The following is a 6,023-nucleotide window of genomic DNA, read 5'->3' on the forward strand; positions in this document are numbered from 1 at the left end:
CACCGGCTCCGCCGAGCGCTGCGCCCGCCCCCCGCCGCGCCTTATATAGGCCCGCGCCGCGCCCCATTGGCCCGCCCGCCCGCCAATCCCGGCCCGAGTACCGGCTCAGGGGGAGGAGCGCGGCTGGAGCGCGGGCCAATCGGAGCGGCGATGGGGGAAGGGGGCGGGGCGAGGGGCGGGGCGGGCCCGCGGCAGCCCCGCCCCCGCGGCGCGCGGGAATCCCGGCCGGGACACGCGGGACGCGCGGGAAAGGGACAGCCCGGGGGCGCCCGGGGACACCCTTGGTGCCCCTTGAGACCCCGCCGATGTCCCACTGAGGTCCTTCGGGGTCCCGCTGTTCACACTGATGCCACACTGGTGCCCTTTGATGTGCTGCCGGTTCCCTTTGGTGCCCCATTGATGCCCTTTGATACGCCGTTGGTACCCTTCGATATCCCATTGATATCCCATCGATGCCCACTGATGCCCCATGATCTGATGCCCACTGATGCCCTACAATCTGATTCCCCATTGATACCCAACAGCCTCGTACTCCACTGACTCTCCATGGACTGAGGCCCCATTGATACCCATGATCTGATGCCCCATTTATACCCTGGTGCCTCACAGATGTTCTGTGGTCTGATGCCCTCTGATGCCCACCGATGCCCATCGATGCCCATCGATGCCCTGCAGGCTGGTGTCCCGTTGATTCTCCATGGAATGATGCCCCATGGTCTGACACCCCACAGATACCCCGTGGCCTGTCACTCCACAGCTCAGTGTCCCCATCCTGACACCCCCAGCTCCCCCAGGCCCCTGGCCCTGGCCAGAAGTGTCCCAGGGCCCCCCTGTGCCAGCTCTGGCACCCAGCAGACACAGGGTCACACCCTGGGGTGATGGAGCTGCGGGAGTTCAGACCCAGCCCCTAAATCCCTGCGCGTGGCCCAGCTCTCAGCCGAGCCACCACCTCCTCCTGGAGCCAGACGTGTCCCCGGCCTCTGGCCGCCCATTTCCTTCCATCCCAACAATTCCCACCCCTTTGCAGAGCTCATTTCTCCGCAGCGTTTCACCCTGCAGACATTTCCAGCAGGCCCTTCTCCGCCGAGCCGGTGCCTGGTGCCCCGCGGTCCCGGGGATGGACAGACGCAAGTCCAGCATCTGCGGTGGCCACTCCCATATCCCCGGTTCCTGCTTGGAGCCTGGATCCATCCTTAGGAGCCACAAGCCCTGCTGGGAGATGAGCCAGTGCTGATTTATTTTCACACCCTCACAGGGTTTTATTGCAAGAACTCCCCTGGAAACTCCTGAACATCCACCCTGGGACTTTTCACCTCAGGGAAGGCTCTGCAGAGCTCTTCCAAGATGCAAAGTCTGTCTCCCAAGCCAAGACCTCTGCCATATCCCAAGGGTTTGCTGCTGGGAGCTGGAGGTGGCTGCAGAAAGAGGAACGGGGGGAAGTGGGGTGTTCAGGAGCATTCGCAGCCGGGGTTGGAGGGGAGAGAAGGGAAGTGGTGTCCCGAGCCCAGATTCCCTCTGAAATCCTCCCCATTCCCTGATGCACTGGCAGCCCGAGTGGTTCCCAGGGGGCTGGAGTCCCCTCCGCCGGGGTCCCCATGTGGGGATGCCCCTCGTGCCGTGGTGCTCCGCTCCCTGACTACACCAGGCTTCTCCATCGGGATTAAAAGCTGCTCCTGGTTAGTCCCGTGAGGCTCTGACCTGGGGCACAGGGCAGTGATGTGGAAAGTGGTTTTCCAAGGAACTTGATTATAAAATCAGGCAGCTGCCTCTCATTGCAAAACTCTTTTGATGCTGCTGGCAAAAAATACTGGATCAGGAAGGGTTTCCCAAGGGGCTGAGAGCCTAAAGGGCTTTAGGGATCAGGACCAATCCCGCTGGGGGGATTCAGCAGGAGGAAGGGCTGCTCAGGGCCTGGGGGACTCCCAGCCGCGACAGCCCTGGGTGGTGGGTCAGGAATCAGACGTGGAGATGGGATGGACAAGGCGCTGCGGATCCTTCTGGGATGAGCTGGGATGGACTCTGGTGCCGCCCGGGCCGAGGGAGACAGAGGTGCTGCTGGCTCCGGAGGAAACATCGGCCCACTGGAAAGAGCTGACTCGCTCCGGCCGGACTGGGAGAGCCGCTCGTTAACGTCCATCACCGAGCGATTATCCCAAAGAGCCGCGGGCGGCGAACCCGGCTCTGGGAATGGCAGCCGGGCCGTTTCCTTCCAGCTCAGCGAGGGCCAGCCCGGGCTTTATTCGTTTGTTTTGTTGGCAATTAAGGAATAATCATCGTCTTGAGGTGAAACGCGGGCGGATCCTGCCTCCCGGGGGTGGCACGAGGGTGGCAGAGCCCCTTTGGAGATGTGCGGGAGGGACAGGGGCTGGGCAGGGGTGCGGCGCCTCGGGATGCCGTGACCCCGCTTGCCCCGCGGATCTGGGGCTGGCAGCATCCCGGGGCTGCCCGGCGGACACGGCTTCGTCCCACTGGGAAATCAGCCGGGGTGGAGCCGGAGCGTGCCCCGGCGTGTGCGTGGGGAGGAGCGGGGGCCCCGCACTGCCGGGGGCAGGGGAAGGCCCGGGGGCAGCCGGGAGGGCGGACGGGGGGCAGAGGCGGAACCTCCCCGCCCGAGCTGAGCCCCCTCTGGCCGTGGCGGGCTGGTCAGTGAGGAACTGGGGGAAAAGGGCTGGAAGAGCTGCGGGAGTGGGTCAATGGGTGAAAGTCTCTTCAGCCTGGAGGTGAAGAGACCTCGGGCACCCCGTGACTCGCGTGGGACCGGCTCCGTCCCACTCGGCATTGAGCAGGGCGTGTGCCAACTCCTTGAGCAAGCAGGAGGGACCAAGCCCTTCTCCCGGAGCCACCAACGTCACCCAGCGTCGCCTCGGGGGAGCAGCACGGCGGTGTCGGGGTGGGGGCTCCCCGGCAGCGCCCTGGCACCGCCACCGCGCTCACGTCACCCGTGCCCCGGCTGTCCCCGTCCCCGTGCCCGCAGCTGTCACCGAGCGTGCACTGCCTGTTCCGTGCCCGCACCGGCCAGGCTGTGCACGGCTGCCCCTCGCACACGCAGAGCTGTCCCCAGGCGGACACAAACTGTCCCCAGGCAGATTCCAGCCGTCCCCAGGCATTTCCCTGCCGTCCCCATGCGCAAAAGCCGCCGTCGCCAGGGAAACACCCGCTGTCCCCTGCACACCTGCTGCTGTCTCCACACACTCGTCACCGTCCCCACGCCCACGCTGCCATCCCCACGCACATGCCCGTGTCCACGTGCCCGCCGTGGGTTTAGGAGGTGGAGTCCTTCTCCATGGCCGTGTCCAAATCCTCCCTCGGCAAACAGTTCCTGGACACCTCCCAGTCACTTGAGTTCACTGTCCAGCCCCGGTCAGTCCCACACAGCCCATCCCGAAGGTGCCACCACTGCTCGCTGTCCCCAGACCCTCCCCACTGGTGAGCCGTGTCCCTGGGGCTGTGCCACCGGCTGCTGTGCTGGCTGCAGTTGTCCCAAGAGGTGTTTTCCCCATGTTGGCCACAGCAAGGCTGGATTTGGCACAGGGACATTGTGAGCACCCATTGCACGGCATGAGGGGTGTCACTCTCTGCTGTCACTCTCTGATCTCAGCCTGGGGTCCCTGTGTCACCACCCTGGGCCCCCAGACTTGGCCACATCCCATCCTGGAAGGGATGATGAGTGATGCCGCCGGAGAGGGGCCACCTGGGAGGCCCTGAGATGAAAGGGAGCGCAGGGTGTCATTAGTGCAGGTGACACAGAGCTGGGGAATGGCACCTGTCACCTCCCCCGGCTGCTGCAAAATGCTGCCTGGGGAGTGGGGGGGACACGACACCGCCAGGCTGCGGGGACAAGGACACAGCACCGACGTGGGCTGTCTTGAATCTCCCCTGGGGTGTCACTGGCTGGGGACATCCCTTTCCCCTGGCATCATGACCTGTGTGTCCCCAGGCTCGGTGGCTTCCCGGGGACACCACGTGCTGTTTTTCTTGGCATGACTTGTGCCTTTACAGCTGTGGCAGGGGATGACCCATCTCAGTGCTGCAAATTTGGGCCTGGCAGGGAGTGCAGACGCTCCCTTTGCTTTGGGCTCTTGGGCCTCGGGTGACACCTCAGTGCAGCTGCAGGTGGTGGCAGCTCCAGGACACCCTGTCCCATCGCTGGGCCAGCCTCTCCTCTTGGGAAAGCCGGGAGCTCTGCTGAGCTGAGGCTGCTGAGCCCGGAGTCGGTGACTCGAGGAGGGATTTCATGGCTTTTTGAGGGCTTTTGGTCCTTGCTGGGGCCATGGGGACGTTCACTCCCCTCCTGCCCCACCACACAGAGGGAAACTGAGGCAGGGGAAAGGCCATCTCCCGGCTGGGGCAGCAGCTCTTTAATGCCCATGAATGGGGGCTGTGGAAGGGGCATAAACACCACGGCACATGCGTGCAAGGACAAGGTCATCCTGCTCAGAGTCCCTGTCCTTGGTGCCACCACCACGGCCCAAACATGCTTTGGGAGGGAGAGGGGGATGTGGGGCACGGGGGGCTCACACACAGGGAAAAGACATCACTGCCAGGACCGGAGGGTCGGGGGGGACACGCTGGGGCCCATCCACCTCCCAGCCTCAGCACTGCGTGTGCTTTGGCAGTGGCTCAGCGGTGACAGCCCAGCCCTGGAGGGATCATCAGTCCTCCCTCATTAAAAAAGTTACTCACCCTTTAAGACAGAAACAAGAATATCCTGGAAATGCCTCGGTTTGGGGAGTTCTCGCTCGAAAGGTATGACTGAAATCAGGCTGCAGGTGACGCTCCCCAACACGTGGGCAGCTGAGTTACCCGGGCACTGCCCGGGGCTGCCGCGCTCCCGCTGCCCCTCCGTGTCCGGGATGGGCAGTGTCCGGCACCTCTCGTGCTCCCACCCCTGCAACTGGAGTGGCAAAGCGCTGCTCTCCCTCGGTGAGGATGGAGCCGTGGCCTGGCTTTACCTGTTCCTGCCAAACCCTCTTGTTTTGATGTCCCCCTGGCCTGGGGACAAACCAGCCCAGACCCCGCGTGGGATGCAAGGGTGGCACCCACCCAACCGGCACCGCCATGGCCCCCGTGGCATCGCCTGCCCCACATCCCCGGCCACCTCATCCTGCCCAGGGACCCCTCGGGTCACCCCTGCAGTGGGGTGACCCAGCCGAGTCCCGCCGCAGGCCAGGGGGACCCCGGGGTTCAGGTATTTCGGGCAGGTGAGCAAGGCGAGCGCTGACGCGCTGCGGGATGCCCGGGGGCTGAGTCACGGCTCCCGGCTCAGGGCTGTAATTTGCAGCCACGAAACACATTCCCACTGCAATTCCCCAAAGCGGGGGACTCCGGCCGCCCCGGGACACCCCCGCCCTGGAGCGGGGAGCGGAAGGAGGTGCCAGTGCAGCTGCGGCTGGAAGGTGGATCCCGGGGGGTTTTGGGGTTGTGGTGCCGCTCCTCAGCCGGGCACTGCCTCTCCCCTCTCCCCTCTCCGCAGTCCCGGGATGCTGCTGGGAACTGGCTCCTCTACGAGGCCTCAGCCCCAGCCGCGGCTCCTGGGGAAATCCAGGAAGAAAATCACGGGGCTCAGATGTCCCCATGACCCCTCCCCTGGGGATGGAACCTTTGTCCCCCCCCCAAGCCCTGCTGCAGTGCCAGGACAAGGCAGGTGCTGCCCCTTTCTCCCTGGGGACAACGCACCGGGCTCGGGATGGGCAGAGCTGTGCTGGGACACCCGGCGGCATCCCGGGGCTGCGCCGGGGGGATCCATCCCCTGGAAAAGGATCCATCTCCCGCGGGACCCTCCCAACGCACCCTCAGCCGGTGCCGCCCCAGGGAGGGATTTGGGAGCCCGGGCTCTGCTGAGCCCTGTCTTTGCCAAAGCTCGGAACAGCTTAAAATGTCCCCCTGGGATGGGGCTCCAGGTGTCCCCCAGCCGCGGCAGGAGGCTGAGCGGCAAACTCTCCATCACAGCGATGGGGACGAAGTCTCACGGTTACCTCGTTCCTCTGGGACAGCCGGGACTGTGTGGCAGCGGTAGGAGTCCG

The sequence above is a fragment of the Corvus hawaiiensis genome, chromosome 23 (genome assembly GCF_020740725.1).
Source record: "Corvus hawaiiensis isolate bCorHaw1 chromosome 23, bCorHaw1.pri.cur, whole genome shotgun sequence".
Classification (NCBI taxonomy): Eukaryota; Metazoa; Chordata; class Aves; order Passeriformes; family Corvidae; genus Corvus; species Corvus hawaiiensis.